The following is an 18,618-nucleotide window of genomic DNA, read 5'->3' on the forward strand; positions in this document are numbered from 1 at the left end:
GTGGCGGTGACCAAATACCTGAAAAGAACCAGAGAGCCGTGATGTAACATTTCAGGTGCAAAGCGGGAGAGTGCCAAATGCCCCACTTCTGAAGCAACTAGACGAATAAGTAAGAAAGCCTTTTGTTCTCTGGGGGTTCTCAGCTGATAGGATCCTACCCTGGCACACGAGAGAGCGAAGTCTATTTTCCTCCATGTTTCCCAATTTAAATGCTAACAGCATCTGTCTTAGTTACTTTCCTAGTGTTAGGAAGAAAAACCACAGTGGAGGCAACTTATAAAATAGTGGTTCTCAGCCTTCCTAATGCCATGATCCTCAAGTTGAGGTGACCCCCAAACATAAAATTATTTTACTGCTACTTCATAACTGTAATTTTGCTACTGTCATGATTCGCAGTGTAAATATCTGATATGCAGGATATCTGATGAGACCTCCAAAGGGGTCTCTACCCATGGGTTGACAACCACTGTTATAAAAGAAAGGGGGTTTTGGGGGGATGGCGGCTTGAATATCCAGAAGGTGAGTTGCTCCCAAAAATGATTCCACCAACTAAAATATATGAGTCATTCTCATTCAAATCACAGGATGATTTGGAAGGATTAGGAGGTGTGGCCATGCTGGGAGAGGTGTGACACTGGGGGGTGGGTTTTGAGATTTCTTAAGCCAACACCACCAGACCCAGCCCCCCCCCCTGTGTGTGTGGGGGGGTGTGTGTGGGTGTGGGGGTGTGTGGGTGTGTCTACTGCCTACTGATCAGGCTGTAAGCTCTTAGTTATGACTAAAGCTCCATATCTGCCTGCCTGTCCCTGCTTCCTGCCATGATATTCATAGACTAGCAATCTGAAACTGTAAGCAAGCACACAATTAAATGCTTTTTTTTTTAATTGCTTTGCTCAAAGTGTCTCTCTCACAGCAATAGCACAGGAACCAAGATATATCCGAAAGCACCCTCACAGGCACACCCAGAATAATGTTTGACCAAATATATCTGAGTACCCATAGCTCATTCAAGCTGCTATGCAAAGCTAACTGTTGTACCAAAGCACCAACCTGTTCCATTCTCAGAATGAAGCACTGGGACTCCAACACACCTGTCACCGGCCACTATGCGTTTCTAGTTTTGTAAGGAAACTTTTTTTTTTTTTCTGAAGAAATGTTCTACAAGTACAGCTTCTTTTTGAACAACAGATGTGTTCTTATTAAGAAGAAATCATGAGACTATTTGATGTTGGAAAGCTAGCAGCCTCAGATTCAAAGCAATTTGCTGGATTTCCAACAATCCTAACCCTGGGGTCCTTCATACCCACTGTGGTCTATGTTTAGCTTCAAACAGAATGAAAGGTCTTCTAGCAAAACCCAGGGGTAGAAGATTACAGCAAAAGACACAATTTCTCCTCTTTATGCAGTAGTCTGGTTATGAGAGTACTGTTTGAATTTCTCGCTGTTCTGACCTAACATCCAAGAGAAACAAATGAGGGGAGAAAGGATTTATTTGGCTCACCCCTTTCAAGTTTTCAGTAGCTCTCATGTGGAAACAGAGGATGCTAACATCCTCTGGCTCCTTCCTTTTATCCCCTCTGCCCTATGAGACGATGCCACTCACATTCAGGGCAAGTCTTCCTTAGTTCATCTTCTCTGGAAACACTCTTATGGGTACACCCAAAGTTATGCTCTACTAAAGTCCTCTGTGCCCTCAATCCAATCAAGCTGAGAGTCAGCACTAATCAGCATATGTCAAAAGTCTTCCACTGTAAGATATAACTCAATGTACCCTTACTGGGTAGAAATAGTAACTCAGACCTCCGAGACATTATCACAAGGCAATTGCGGATGAGTAACATGGACAGTAACTGCCAAGAAGTCATTGCAGTTGTTCACACTGAGATCACGAAAATAGACAAGACCTTTTCACTCAAAGAGGAAGCTAGTCACCAATATAAAGTTTATCGAGTCACCATATATCTAGTAGAAACATTGCAGAGTGACATCACCCCCAGATGATGTTCTCTGAGCAATGCTTGAAGGGATGCAAGGCAAGCTTGGGTGCTTGGCTGATCCCAGGCATCATGAGGCAGGCAGAATAAGCAAGAGATTTGCTCTATTCTCTCAAGGGCTCAACTGTTGAGTTAACACTTGCACTTGAGTTGCTATTAGATACTAAATAACTGTAATATAAGGCTTGCTAGGAACACAGTGAGTTGAGAGAGATCAAGAAATATTGTCGCAGGAAGGAAGTGGAACTTGAGCTGCACACTTTAAAGAAATGGAAAGATTTAAATAAGAAAGACAGTCATTTTTACATGACAGACATCTTCTGCAAGAGGAGAGGAGGTCATTCTTCCAGTTAATGAAAGTAAAAGAAGAAAAAAGATCAGCCTAGGATGGGGGTTTTGTGCTAGAGAGATCAGGTGGGACATACAGGCTGTCATCTTTCCATCCTCACCCTATAGATGAGCCTAGCCTTGGCCTTTGGGACATTGTAGAACCATGCTAGGGATATGGATTCAAGCACAAACTGACTTTACTTAGCTTAGGGCTGTGTTTGAATTGCTAATGTTAAGCAAAGAATAAGCCAACCCTTGCTTAAGTGGTCTGTAGTACAGCAACCTTCTTTTGACTTTAGTAAGTGTACTTGTAGCCATGTGGCCCTTTTACTTCTGGGCATGACATGATGTCATCTACAAGTAGAGATTAACTTAGCCAGGTAGTCATGGCAACTAATTAAGGAAAACAGTACAGCAAGGTAGCTAGGCCCATGGTAATGGTACTGAAGCTGTTTACATTTCCTACTAGAAAGAAAAAATGGAGAGTCAGCAGACCTCACCCAGTACTTCTGGCATGCCCTCCACCCAACATCTGCAAATGATCCTAGGAGATGCCTGAGTATGTCGGAAATGGAAGGTAAAATGAAAGTGGGGCTCTATGATTCAGTTTCCATGGGACTGTCATACATGGGAGGATGTGACTTTGCAGTGATGACCTGGGTTCTATAAGAAAGTCCAATAAACTCATTGGTCCACTAAGTTGAAGTTTGATGGAATCACTACTATGGTCTGACATCAGTACCCTATCTTTGGTGAATGAGCATTTATTTGTATCTCCCGAGAGAAACATTAAGAAGACAATACTAATCAAAGTTCTCCCGAGCAGCATACCCAGTGGATGGAGATGGAGATAGAAGTTTCCGGAAACTCGTTTATTCTGTTGTGGGAAAAGCAGGCCTGGCAGATCAGTCTGGCCATCTGGACAATTGAGGAAAGAAGAAGATAAGGTGGCTGCTTTACTCCAAATTTACCCACCAGTTTAAATGCTGAGCTCACCTACAGGATATCTTCACACTGGCAACAATACTAATGTTTGACCAAACATCTGGGCACCACAGTGAACTGGAATTGATGTGTAATGTTAGTCACCTCCGTAAAGAAACAAGGAATCTCCATCTTTCTAATTTGCCCTCTCTGACCTGGGTGTTGGCTTCCTGGTTGCATTAGGTATTTCAATCTTCCTTGAAGAAATGTAAATATTCAGGCTGGTGAGATACCTCGGTAGGTATGATGGTCTGACCTCAACCATTACCCCATAATGAAGGTGGAAAGCAGCTCCCAGAAACTGTACTCTGATCCCAACCTGTATCCTGTGGCACACACACACACACACACACACACACACACACACACACACACACACACACCCAAATAAACATAACACTATTTCACCAATGTAAAGTAGAGCCAGACCCTCTGCTTCAATGGATCCTCTCCCTTATCTTCCTGAAAGTACTTCTTTAAGATTTATGCCAGCTTGCCTTCTGCCATTTGGCAAGTTAGTCCCCAGATCACCTCTGCGAATACAACCTGTTGTAACAAACAGCCTGGCAAGACGCTTCTCATTAAACTCATGCTGTTTTTTGGGGGTTGATTCAAAGATTTCTGAGCCAGCTCCCAAGCCTTTGTGTAGCTTATAATTCACTGCTGTTTGACATGTCTGATGTGGGTGGGAGGGGGGTGACTTTCATTTAATATTAACCAAGCCACCCTCTGCTACTTACTCTGTTCCATTGTCTGTCCCACTTCAACAAACAATGGAGTTAGCAAGTTATTTAAAAATCAATGGAGCTCAGAAGCATTTTTTAAACCATTCTACCATACACATAACCATCTGATGATTTTATTCAGTATGTGTTTAAAACACACACACACACACACACACACACACACACACACACACACACACACCAAACACACAAGACCCAAATAAACTATATATATCCACACTTTGTTCCTTAGTAATGATCATAAGGTAGTTGATCATTTTTGAAAGGAAAATACTGAAGCCAAAGGGGGGAAGTCGTTTTTCCCTAAGTTTCTCATGTTGAACAGAAACAAATAAAGTCAAAAAAAATCCATAACCCATATGTAGCTGAGTAGAAACCACTGGTTAAAGACACTTTATAAAACTTCCTGGTGAAAATGGCAACCTTTTGGCTCTAGTTCTCTTCTGAACTGTCACTGAAGACAGGCACAGAGGAAGATGATAGCATTCTATTCCAGGATCTAAGATCTATAGAAAATGCAGCATCTGACTATAAGGTAAGGAGAGCTGTATAAAGAACATCAAATCAGACAACATCAAATCCTTGGGGCAAAACTGATCTCTACTACTTGAAAAACACCTTTCAGATATAAGTGGGCTAAAAGAAGGAGACAGTAACGGTTTGCTGCCTTCTGGGAAAGGGTCTGAGTTTGTATACACTAGGAAAGGAAGAGAAACCCAAAATTGGAGCTCCCAGTCTTATCATTTCTGTGTACATACCTTAAAAAAGAACAATCCTAGAAGTACTGCAATAAAGGAGCAGGAAAAATGTGCTAGTTAGAGGGGCTGTAACTAAAGTGGGGCTAGCTATGTTTGTGGCAGACAAACTAGAGCCTCAAGTCAAGGACACGAACACCTCAAAGAAGTTTACAACGTCTGAACATCTGAATGGCACAGGTGATCATCAGCACTGAACTGAATTAAAAAATGCCTTCACTTGTTATCCTTACATTAATATAGAACGAAGGGCTGGGAAGATGGCTCAGTAAAGTATTTGTCATGCAAGCTTGAGGATCTGCGTTCAGATCTAAAGAGCACTCATAAAAGCTGTGCGGACATAGCAGCCAGCTTGTAATCACGACTGAAGGAGGAGAGACAGGCTAGCTGCAGTAGGAGAAAGGTGAACCCCAAGTTCTAAGAGAAACAACACCTCAAGATATAAGGCAGAGATTAACCAAGGAAAACACCCGACATCAACCCTGAACCTCCAGGTGTACACACACATACATGCAAAAATGCACATAGACTTGTATATACAACACAACACACACACACACACACACGTAGAATTATTTAGTCATAAAAATATGTATGTATTTGATCATCTTCTAAAACACCCCAGGTTGTATACTGAAGTGTAATGAGAAAGTGATGTCTATGTTTTTGGACATTTGATGGTAAAAAAAATAAGGACAGACCTGTTACTCTAAGGTTTCTAGAAGTGTGTCTTCTGTGATTTCTTTGCAATAAAGGATATTTCTCAAATGCCTCTGTTTAACTGGAAAAGTTCACTTTCCAATGAAAGCTTTCCAGCTCCAACGCTTCTGGATGAACATTCTCTTCCCATGGAGAATGAAGACCACACCTCTGGAGTGGATCTGTTGCCATAGAAACAGGAGTCATACCTACAGGCAGCTGACATAAATGAGAGAGCCAGGTAGGGATCATGCACAAGGCAAAGTGCCAAGGCACTATAGAATCAGCCTCATTCTTGTGACAGGACAAAGTGCTTCCAGTAGTGTCACACCTACCTTCCATGGATGAAAATAATGAAACCAAAGACAAATCCAGATTTGTATTTTCTCATAATTCACTGACTCTGAGACACACATTATTGTCACTGCTTTTAAATCAGGATGTGTCTTACAATCAGTGGTGTCCAGCAATTATAATTAGCAGCATACTTTCTCTTCCTATCAGTATATAATGTAAAAGAGGGTCTTTTAAGTAATTATAGCATCTTAGATGTTATGGAATATGGAATGCAAGATCTTACAACAGCTCAAAGTTGGTAATGGATACATGCAAAAGGAAAACACCATAAAAGCCAAGTGAGATTAATCATGCATGGGTGTGTTACTAGTTCACAATCTGTCTTTTAAAATATCTTTGGGGCTGAAGAGGTGGCTCGGTACATATAAGTGTTCAGCATATAAACATAAGTATCGGAGTCTGAATGTCCAGAACCCATATGAAAGCAAGGCATAGTACTGTAATCCCAGTACTTCTACAGGGAGAATGGGTGATGGAGACAGAATCCCTAGAAGCCTCCTGAGCCAGCTAGTCTGCGGTACACAGTGGCAACGAGCAAGAGATCTTGTCAGAAGGTAGAAATCGAGGTCCTCTGACCTTCACGTATGTGCCGTGGCGCATTAGTGCCCACACACACGCAAGCACATGCACACATTAAAGGGATATTTGTAAAAGGCCTTTGCCATTCTTCTCTGGGAGACAGTTGGCAAAAACTTATGTAATAAGATTTAAAATCCCCAAATATCCTGAACAAATAAAAGATCTCTCCTATTCCAATCAATGATCAGAGGGTATGTGACATTTAACAACAACAACAAAATCACTCAATTGCAAAAATCCAAAGTAGTAGAGACCAAGGGTCATCAAATTTTGACCTACAGATAAAATCCAGCCCTCTATCTGCCTTTGGATATAAGGTTTGACTGGAACTAAGCATTTGCAATACTTACAAGCTATGTGACTATGACCACGTTCCCATCTTCATACCAAACCCATCATAGAAGCTTGCTTAGCCCCATCTATATAAAAACCTATGTACCCAGTATGAGCTCTATAACACGTACACAAGTGTGCACGCACACATACACACACAAGCACATACGCGTGAACACACACATATGCACAAATGATAGCGCAGTCATTTTAATTCATGAGGGAAAACAAGAATCAAAGCCCAGAAGAGACACATGGTGAAGCAGTTTCTAAATAAAACTGAAACTACAAGGAACCACAATTACAAACAGTCCCCAGAGATAATAATATATAACATAGAATTGCTAAGCCAAAATCTGGGAGGATATTGTTCTCAAGGGAAAATCATCGCCACAAGAAGCTTTTCTTCTTAGACAATAAAGGTTTTAACTTGTCAGAGAAAGATAATCTGTGTCATTTTTAAAATATCCCGAGGCACGGGAAGCAGTGGAAGACCCAGTGGCCATGTACTTCACCAATGTGCTCACCTGAGACAACTGTAAAGTCCGGCAGAGATCTTTCAATGCACAGCTAAAAGAAAAAAAAATCTCAGTGCCAAAAATGCACAAGCAATAACTGTGAGAAAGGTATACTAGTTCATTGATCAAATGTCTGAAAAAAAAAGCTACTACCTGCAGGAAGGGTTTGTGTTGGCTCATCATGGTCCATGATGGTGAGAAGGTCCTGGCAGCAGGCGCTTGAGGCAACTGGTCACGAGTGTCTGTGATGAGGAGGCAGAGGGGCAGATGGGTGCTTTCCTCTCCCTTTTAAAAACTCTTTTATTCAGTACAGTGCCCAAGTCATAACATGGTGCCACTGACAGTTCAAAGTGGATCTTCCCTGCTTAGCCAATCCTCTCTGTGAATGCTCTCAAAGGCAGGCCTCAATTATATGTCTCCTAGGTGATTCCAAATGCAAACTCAGCTAACAGTGAAGATAAACCATCAAAAAGTCTCAGGGTTAAATCATTTACCAATTTATGAAAAAAAAATGTATTTCTAATGAACAATTCTTTACTTAACTCATCCCAAGAACCAGACCCAGAAACACACAATTCTAAGACAGGAATCCTCTCCTCTAAGACTCCAACTTGGTGTTTTATCTAAAGCAGTGAGTGGCTCTCAGCCTGTGGGCTATGACCCCTTTATGGTCACATATCAGCTATCCTGCATATCAGATATTTACATTGTGATTCATAACAGTAAGAAAATTACAGTTATGAAGTAGCAATGAAATAATTTTATTGTTGGGGGTCATGACAACATGAGGAACTATATTAAAGGGTCAGCATTAGGAAGGTTAAAAACCACTACTTTAAAGGCTTACAGAGAGAGAGAGAGAGAGAGAGAGAGAGAGAGAGGGAGAGAGAAAGAGAGAGAGAGAGAGAGAGAGAGAGAGAGCAATTAGACAGTGCAGCTTTACTAAAAATATCACAAAAACAATGTGCCAGTGTGTAAATTTGGTATGAAATGTGCTATTGACAAATACAGAGTAAATAAAATGGCAAAAATGATATTGAATAGAATGTCCTTGAAAAGATGAGCAATCTTACAAAATTTGTAAGCTGAATGCAAGTTGACTTTAAAGTTAATGGAAAAGAAAAGATAAATAGTACTATAATCATGAAAAAATAGCTTTGGCCTATATTAAAATGCACTGTAAAGTCAGATATAAACAGTAATATACTGCTGTGTGAATAGATAGAGCAATAAAACAGTGTGGGGTGCCCAGAAATACACTGAAATAAGAGTTAAAATATAAGAAGTTATATAAAGTATTTCATGCAAGTTGTTAAAAATGACAAATTTTCTTAAAGAAACAGTTTGGGGACTACAGAGTAACCATCATGAGGGAGATGAAATTAACTCTATATTTCATAGCATACATCATCAAAATGATTTTAGCTGGATCAGAAATTAAACTCTTTTAAAATTAAAATCATAAATAGTGCTATGTAAAAATATGAGGTTTCTTTATTGCAACCTCAGAACAGCAACAGTTATGCTAAATATAACAAGAAACTGGGAATCATCAATAAAGCATTGATGGGCCTCTTGCTTCTGACCATGGAGGACTAGCTGGCCCTTCATCAGTCTCTGCACGTGAAGCATTTCAAAGCTGTAAAATAGTACGTGAAGAAAGGCATCTGTGCCATGGGGAAACAGGCAGAAGAAAATGAGAACAGAAAAATTCAGGAAGTGAGTGGAGCTTGACTGTCCCACTGATTCCCCCAGAATCAGAGTTCAGAGGAGCTGAGTCTATGAAAATACAGAATAAGCAGGGAAGATGTGTAAGCACCTAAGGCTGCCTGTGTCTATGATCCTGGAGTGAGGTCTGGACTGTGCCTATGCAATAACTAACCTTCCCAGAAGGCACAGCATCTGGGCTGAGGAAGGGGAGTGTCAGGTCCTGATGAGATAAGAGCAGTGGTAGAGAGTCCAACTTGGAAAACTCTTGTTATTCTTCATCATTGGGATCAATGACCAAAGAATGCCTTACTAAGAGTCGACCTTCTAAAGTCACAGGTATATAAACCCACGCCCACATAAGATCCGTCCTAGAAGAGAAACTTTGGAAGCTGAGATCCTTTTCTTTTGTGGGTAACTCCCAGGACTTAGAGATATGGGAAGTGTATCTGCCCAAATAGGCATGAAATCAAGCCTGCACATGTTTAAATTTGATAAGTTTCCTATTTCATCTTTTATCACCTTCTCTATAATATGCATTAATAATCTTCAAAGAAAGATAACAAGACCCAGAGTCTTCACATTTCATTATTCCAATTGCTCAGTATTGAATTAAAAGTCCAGTAAAAATGAGCCAAAACAGGGAATGTATCGCAAAAGAAAAGAATGGTCTGTCTGATGGTCTGAATAAGAATGGCCCCCAGAGGCTCATATATTTGAATGTCTGGTTCCCAGTTGGTAGAGTTTTTAGGAAGGATTAGGAAGTGTGGTCTTGTAGGAGGAGGTGAACAACTAGAGGTGGGCTTTGAGGTACAGAAGACCCTCTCCCCCCACACATACACCATGGGCTTAAGGATCAGATGTAAGCTTTAAGATACCACTCCAGCACATGCCTGCCTGCCTGATATCATGCTCCCATCGTGATGGTAATGGACTCACCCTCTAAAGATGTAAACAAGACCCCCAGTTCAATGCTTTCTCTTATAAGTTGCCTTGGTCATGGTGTCTCTTCATAGCAATAGAAAAGAAATGAATGCAGTCAATAAAAACCAAATCAAGATGACTTGGATAATGTATTTAGCAAGGACTCTAAACGTGGACACTACTGTGTAATTATGACAGCAATATTATCGCCCATTCTTTTGACTTTTTGAAAAGTGTCTCTACTAATCTCCAACAGTCTAGTATTGGAGTATTGACCAATAAATAGACTACATTATGGGTTATCTTAGGCAAGGTTGTAAGAAGTCCTACAATTTCTACCTGTGTCATCCTAGTGTGGATTATTAATTCATAAACATGCACTCCGTGGAGAAGCCATGTGTATGTGCTGGGTTTGACAGTCCAAATGAACCCACAGTCCCTCTTAAGTTGGCTGTAGTTCACAAGTGATATGATTATTGTTCACATTACTGTCCACCTGAGATATCCAGCCCAGGGTGGAGAGAAAATGATAGAAATTATTCAATGTACTTAACAGGATGAGGGAGGACAAGACTAAAGAAGAAAATACATTCTTGGTATCTTGAGGGAAAATATTAAGTGGTCTTTATACACATAATGAAGTTCGGGGGAACAGAGGAAAGGTAAGACAGGAAAATAACACTCTGAACAAAATGACAAAAAAAAATTTTTGAGAGCTGATTTTTAAAAAGCAAAACCATGACTTACAAAGCCAAGAAGCTCAATATACTCAAAGAGGATTAACTGTAAAGAAATCCATATATATGCATAACTTAGTAGTAAACTGGCTAGTTTTATGTCAACTTGACACAAGTTACAGTCATTTGAGAAGAGGGAACCTCAGTTAAGAAACTGCCTACATAAAATTGAGCTGAACATAAATCTGCAGGGCATTCTCTTAATTAGTGATTAATGGTAGAGGGCCTAGCCTATTTTGGGTGGTGCCACCACTGGGCTGATGGTCCTGAGTTCTTTAAGAAAGTAAGTTTGGCAAGCCAGGAGGAGCAAGATAATTGGCAGCACTTCTCTATGGCCTCTGCATCAGTTCTCTTGCCTCCAGGTTCATGACCTATTTCTACCCTGACTGCCTTCCATGATGAACTGTGTTATAGAAATAAACCATTTCTTCCCCAAGTTGGTCATGGTGTTTTAGCATAGAAATAGAAATCGTAACTAAGGCAGTAATCTACAGCTTTTTAAATTTGACTTAAAACCTATTCAACAAGAGGGAATCATGTCTGGTACTGGAAACCTATCCAACCACCTAGGGCTAGTAAAGTCATGGATCTTGCAGAATAACTTACAACCAGCACTTTATTAAACCAGCATAATTCCTAATTACATTCTAAACATTTGTCCTTTTGCCCAGAGATAACTGTAGTCTTCACCCTTCATCAAGGAAACTTCTGTTTGCTATAAGATGCCATTACAGTAAACTACTGCCAAGCAAAATGCAGTTAAGAAAACAAGTCCCAGTGGACACATCTACAAAACACTTCTGCACCAAAACTCAGGGACCATTGTAGAAGAAGGTCTGGAAAGATTGTAAAGTCCAGAAGATCGGGAACTTTGCTGGGGGACTGTGTCTCCTAATAACATGAGAATCCATGTCCTTTAAGTCTCACCAACACAACTGCTTATACATGAGCTGATCAAAGACAATGGCAAAGATATGTTAAAGTGAGCAGAATAGAGGGCAAGGAAGAGAGCCCACAGGGCTCCCCCCATACACAAAGAACTAAAGGCTGTTGAGAGCAGGAGAAACAGTCTTCCTTCAGGAAGATCACAGGAACTGGTTATCCAACACCAAATAGACAGCTCTGAAAACATATATATATAAGTAACATTATACAGACTGAGTGTGTATGTATGTATTTAGGAATACATTTGTATATGTATATACATATATCAATGTGACAACAACTAATGAAAAGGGTGGCCATAAATTTGCAAGAAGGCAAAGAGGAATAAACAGGGGAAATAATATAATTATATTATAATTTCAAAAACTTAAAAAAAAACTAATCCTCTCTGAAAAATAAAGAAAGCCGTACGTCCTAGTGTTTGCCATTAATTTGTACCAAAGATTAAGTTGAAAACTAGCCAGAAAGGGAGAGTCACAAATTATAAACAAGGGAACATAGATAACAGTGACTACAAGATTCTTTTGGGGAAGTGGTGGCAGGAGCTTACTAGAAGGACAACTTGCAAGTACTGAAAGAGGAGCTGTTGTAGCCAGAGAAAAGGGGATCTTAAAATATAAGGCTTATATATGATTTTCCAGAAAATTCCAAGCTAGAAGTTGTTGCCAGAAGACTTTGACTAAACATGGTGAAGGCAGGTGACCTTCAGTCTAACAGAAAATGACAGCCGTGCAAATCTGCACAGCAGGATGGAGATGAAGGAAGGAAATAAGAAATAGCCAGGAAATGAGAAAATCGTGAAGTATGTCTTCCTTCTCTGATCTATCTGAAGAATTGTTTGAGGTAAAATAGAGAAGTAAAGGGTATGAAAGAAAGTTTATAGAATAGATGAATGGAATTAATCACATTTACATAAGTCACACAGCAATAGAATTAACAAACAATATCAAAGGTAGGATCCCATTTTAAAATGTTGAATATTCTCCAAATGTGCACTCAGCACACACGTGACCATTCATTCAGTGTTAGCCTGCAATTTCTATTTAGACAAATTAGTAGTGTTGATAAGGGATGAAGCATGCTAAATACGTTGGTGTGCGCAGACACTGCCTTTTGTTGAGCATCAAATACCTATGTGGCACTTAACACACTTTTTTTCTTCCTATTCCTGCTGATGGGCTTGTCTTAGAAGCAATCTAAATACAAAATCTGAAATAACACATAATCCTTTTCCTTCAATAATTTGAGGTTTAGGAAAGGTGAGGACAAGGACAGGGTCTTACTATGCAGCTAAAATTACCTTGAATCCTCCTGCCTCAGCCTCCCAAAGGCTGTGAGTGAAGTCATGCCCTATCACACTTATCTCAGTAATTTGACTTTCAATGCACTTGTCACATCAGATGTGACAAATATAAAAGCCTGATGGATACAGGTGTGCAAGATTTCTGTTCCCTCTAGTACCCCTTACCAAATAAGTGGAGGCAGAAGATTTTAGTCATATGAAGCCATATTTATAACAGGTAAATGACCTTGCCAATGGAGAATAAGCTAGCTGGGCAGCAGGGGCAGCAGGAAAACTCCAAAGCCCACTCTGGGCCCTGTCCAGGCATGTTCATATGGTCAGGAGCAGCAGAGGACTTTCTCACCTAGAGCACTTGCCTGAGGCTTATTCTCTCTATGTTCTGCTCCATTGGTCCCTTTGAAAGGATTCTGCCAAGTTGAACACAGGGCTTACTAGGACAATAAAGGAAGCAAATTGTTGTTTTCTGAGGGCAGTAGGTGGCATATGTGGGAGGCATGGCTGCAGAACAAATAACAGGGCTTTCATGTATCCTGGATTCCTACACTGGTTATCTCTGGGTTCGGTGTATCCGCTCTCCTCTGTGAGATGCCACCAGTTAGAATCCTGGCCTCCACCTTTATAGAAAACAGCGTGGCAGTGCCTCCAAAACCATAAAGTACAACTCTCAAATGACTGGCAATCTCACTATTGGGAATCTATCCAAAAGAAAGGAATTCAGTGTGCCAGTGAGATGCCTGAACTCCCTGTTCATTTCAGCCCTACTCACAATAGCCAAGACAAGGCATCAGCCCATGTGCCTAACAGTGAACAGATGAGATAAAGGCCATGTGGTATGTGGCGACATATAAGTCTTAAAAGTCACTGAGAGGAGGAGCTGCAGAGATGGCTCAGTGGTTAAGGGCACTGGTTGCTCTTCCAGAGGTCCTGAGTTCAATTCCCAGCAACCACATGCTGGCTCACAACTTCTATAATGGAACCTGATGCCCTCTTCTCGTGTGTCTGAAGACAGCTACAATGTACTCACATACATTAAATAAATAAATAAATAAATAAATAAATAAATAAATAAAATTTTAAAAGTCACTGAGAGGAGCCAGACACAGAAAAACGTTGTGTGTCCTCATTCAGACTCGGTTATGTGAAAGCTTAAAAAGTTAAGTTCACAGAGGAAATTAGTGCAAGGAAGCCAGATGAACAGAGAAGAGGAGACAGAGAGAAAGGACAGAGGGTGACAAAACACAATTTTTCCAGAAGGAAAAATTCTTAAAACAACCATTTATTGCATATATTTAAATAGAAAAGTTTAGACCACCCCCCCCCCATTAGGATTCATCTCAATGGTCAATTTGATGGGGTTTAGGGTCTGACAGGAAGTTGCAGGATGGATTAAATGAAGGAGAAGATCCTCTAACAGATCGGGTGGGCTGGATGATTTCCTTGAGTGGTCCAAGGAAAAGTCAATGCAGCATTTTTTGCCTGCATCCACCTCTTCCTGGTAAATGCATCTCTGTTGCTATTGCTGTTGCTGTTGCTGTTGCTGTTGCTGTTGCTGTTGCTGTTGCTGTTGCTGTTGCTGTTGCTGTTGCTGTTGCTGTTGCTGTTGCTGTTGCTGTTGCTGTTGCTGTTGCTGCTCCTCCTCCTGCTCCTCCTGCTCCTGCTCCTCCGGCTCCTCCGGCTCCAGCTGCTCCAGCTCCGACTGCTGCTGCTGCTGCTGCTGCTGCTGCATCCTTCTTTAACATCAGACTATGGCTTCTTTGGGTTCCAGTGTAGATTGAAGAGCATTGATTTTCCAATAATCTTCCCTGCCTTTGGCATCATATTTTGAGTGTTGAGACATTCATTTCATAGACTGAGCAATTGTGGGGTGGTTAGCCTCTTCCCTACCACATGTAGACAGCCATTGTTGTGCAACTCAGCCCTATCCATTGTATGCCATTCTAGTATACTGTCTGTATATATGCATGTGCATGTACATGTGCATCTGTGTATCTTCTGTTGATTCTGTTCCCCTGAAGACACTTAGATCAAGATAGAGCTAATTGTGAGTAGGACTATAAAGAAGAGTTTATTGTACCTTACAGGTGACAGTCTGTCATTAAGGGAAGAAACTATGGCAGAGTGTTGCTTGATGACTTAGTTGCCCATCCATCCTTAACTAGCGTTCTTGTATGACCCAGGGCTGCCTGCAGATGGAATGGTGCCACCCATGGTGGAGTGGGCTTTCCTATATCTATTACTAGTCAAGACAATTTCCCATAGACCAACTGACTAGAGAAATTGTTCTCAAGTGACTCTAGGCTGTTTCAAGTTGACTATTAATGCTAATTAGGACAACAACCTAATGGCACACCTGTAATCACACACACACACACACACACACACACACACACACAGAGAGAGAGAGAGAGAGAGAGAGAGAGAAACAAACACACACACACACACACACTGAAGCTAAGTGGGAGTGGGGGGAGGGGAGTGAGGGGGAGGGTATCTGGGACTTTTGGGATAGCATTGGAAATGTAAATGAAGAAAATACCTAATTAAAAAAAAAGTTGAGTAATAAAAAATAATACAAGCCACACTCTGTCACTAGATCAGTTTCTGAATCCAGTTAGTTTACCCAGCCATGGTTAGGCAGGAAATCCTTTATTCCCATCTTCCCAGGCAATCTATGTGTACACTTACTATACTTTGTATTTCTCATCACTGAATAAATTTCTTTTGGCAATAGCTACTAGATACTGCAGCAAAGCCCACCTCTTCCTCAGTAAGCTGACTCCTCCCGGTGAAAAGCCATGGGGGCACTTATTTTGCAGCTAGTGGCTTCCCCATTGACCTTCTTAAAGGAGCTGGAGCTCTCTGAATTCTCTCCACATGGGTGGCTAATGGCCCAACTTCAGGAGTCTGGGGAGGGACTCTAGAGGGACTAGAGGATAATCCTGTGGCTTGAAAAAACTCTTCAGAAGAGATGGCATTTCTTTGAAAAGATATGCTCACACAACACAAAGGTGAACAAGCTCAGAGCCTTGGCCATCGAGAACAGCCTGTGTGGAAACCAAAGGCAACGGAGGTTTCCAGGGAAATGACTCTACCCACCCATACCTTCCAGGGTCATCTGGAAAGACACTGGGCTGGTGAGTGAGCCTCAGCTGTCAGTCTGCTTCTGCACTACTTAGCAGGGAGAAACAAAAAACAAAAAAGACACAGACACAAAGAGACAGAGAGACTCCAACTTTTACAAAGGCTCATTCTTTCATTCAACCTATTTTTCAAACTTTATTCAACATCACACCAGGAACTACACTCCTCTCATTTCTTTTGTTTGATTTTAAGTGGAATGACTCATTTCTCATTGTCTCCCATAATCCAAAGTCTGCTGTAAGTGATTTCAACAGCAAATGAACACACACACACACACACGCACACGCACACGCACACGCACACGCACATGCGCACATGCACACGCGCACATGTACATGCTCACACACACACACACACACACACACACAAATGAGCATGTGCACGCATGGAGGTGAGATGCTGTCCTTCCTTTGTTAACAGTGAAGAATGACTACCTGAAGTTTGCACAAAAAGGAAAACAATGGAATTGTCTTTACATTTTGACAGGAGCATGCTTCTAATGCCTCATTGTCTTTTTTACTTTTTTGAGCTAAATTTTCCTATCTTAGTGACTCTATTGATGGTGTTTTTTTCCCTGAAAGGAAGGATTTCACAAGTTACTCTAAAATCTTCCCATCTCCCTTCCTCCCTCTTCTCCTCCTCTTCCTTCTCCTCATTTTCCTCTTCCTCTTCCCCACTGCCTGTGACTGTCACTGGAGAGTAGAGGATGACAAATTCTCAAAAATGCTGGCCTGAGCTGGTACAACCACTCTGGAAATCAGTCTGGTGGTTCCTCAGAAAACTGGACATAGTACTACTGTTAGATCCAGCAATACCTCTCCTGAGCATATACCCAGAAGATGTTCCAACTGGTAATAAGGACACATGCTCCAATATGTTCATGGCAGCCCTGTTTATGATAGCCAGAAACTGAAAAGAACCCAGATGTCCCTCAACAGAGGAATGGATACAGAAATTGTGGTACATTTACACAATGGAGTACTATTCAGCTATTAAAAACAATGAATTCATGAAATTCTTGGGCAAATGTATCTGGAGGATATCATCCTGAGTGAGGTAACCCAATCACAAAAGAAGTCACTTGATATGTACTCACTGATAAGTGGATATTAGCCCAGAAACCTAGAATACCCAAGATACAACTTCCAAAACACGAGAAAATCAAGAAGGAAGACCAATGCGTAGATACTTCATTCCTCCCTAGAATACAGACTAAAATATCCATGGAAGGAGTTGCAGAGACAAAGTTTGGAGCAAAGATGAAAGGATGGACCATCCAGAGACTGCCCCACATGGGGGTCCATCGCATAACCAGCGACCAAACCCAGACACTATTGCATACGCCAGCAAGATTTTGCTGAAGGGACCCTGATATAGCTGTCTCCTGTGAGGCTTTGCCAGTGCCTGGCAAATACAGAAGTGGATGCTCACAGTCATTTATAGGATGGAACACAGGGCCTCCAATGGAGGAGCTAGAGAAAGTACCCAAGGAGCTGAAAGGGGTCTGCGACCCTACAGGTGGAACAACAATATGAACTAACCAGCGCCCCTCAGAGCTCATGTCTCTAGCTGCATATGCAGCAGAAGATGGCCTAGTCGGCCATCGTTGGAAAGAGAGGCCCCTTGGTCTAGCAAACTTTATATGCCCCAGTACAGGTGAACTCCAAGGCCAGGAAGTGGGAGTGAGTGGGTAGGGGAGCAGGGTGGGGGGAGGGTATAGGGGACTTTTGGGATATCATTTGAAATGTAAATGAAGAAAATATCTAATAAAAAATGTGAGAAGAAAAAAAAATGCTGGCCTAAAGGCCAGAACATGTTTCCTCTGCACTTGGATTTCCATTTGTCCCACTAAATGTCACTTCGGTTCATTTTACAGGGGCCGCAAGAGTTCATTTTCCAAATGGCTGACAGGAAATGTTTTCCGTGGTAGCAAATCAATTGGCATTTGGTGAGCACTTATTGCTACCATGATAAAATCCCTACTGTGTGAGATCTCCCTGGGCAATCTGAACTCTGTTACTCTAATAGAGTAATTGGTAGAGCAATCAAGAGATACCAATCCACCCTTAAGGCTCATCTTGATCCAGCCATGGCTGTATCTTAATCGAACTCTCACCGAACGTATTAAACGCGGCTTGATCTAAACCACCTCTTAGCAGGATTTGTGAACATCAACCTTTGCTCTCTTCACCTGGCTCTTCTGCTTACAAGTCTAACAGACCTCCCCACCTCACCCTCTAAATACACACATACACACACACACACACACACACACACACACACACACACACACCTCCTTTCTTGGCCAATAAACTAGCAATAATAGACGTGTCTAGCACTCAGAAATGGCTGCAAGACACTCCTTTGTATCTGGACAGCATTTTGCAAATGGCAAGCTGGCTTGAGGCTAGGGATGTCAGAATGACATTTCAACCCAGGTTGAGGGAGAGGACATTTCTTTCATTTCTATTTCACAGCCTCTTGACATCCTCAGCGAGCCCTGCCCTGTGTGATCCACAGCTTCGCTCTAGGCATATGCTGCTTTGTGCTCTGGGCTGAGCATTTG

General features: G+C 41.5%; 1 long non-coding RNA gene across 2 annotated transcripts in view; it reads right to left on the minus strand.

Moving 5' to 3' along the window:
• Gm41192 overlaps positions 1-18,618 on the minus strand; it is a 25,653-nt gene continuing 7,035 nt past the window's right edge. The window contains exon 4 of one of the 2 annotated variants that reach the window (XR_003951016.1): positions 1-18. This is a non-coding gene — a long non-coding RNA (predicted gene, 41192). Of the gene's footprint in view, positions 19-14,561; positions 14,930-18,618 lie in introns of those variants that run through there. The other variant, XR_003951015.1, reaches the window with a different exon arrangement.

Source organism: Mus musculus, chromosome 14 (assembly GCF_000001635.26).
Source record: "Mus musculus strain C57BL/6J chromosome 14, GRCm38.p6 C57BL/6J".
Lineage (NCBI taxonomy): Eukaryota > Metazoa > Chordata > Mammalia > Rodentia > Muridae > Mus > Mus musculus.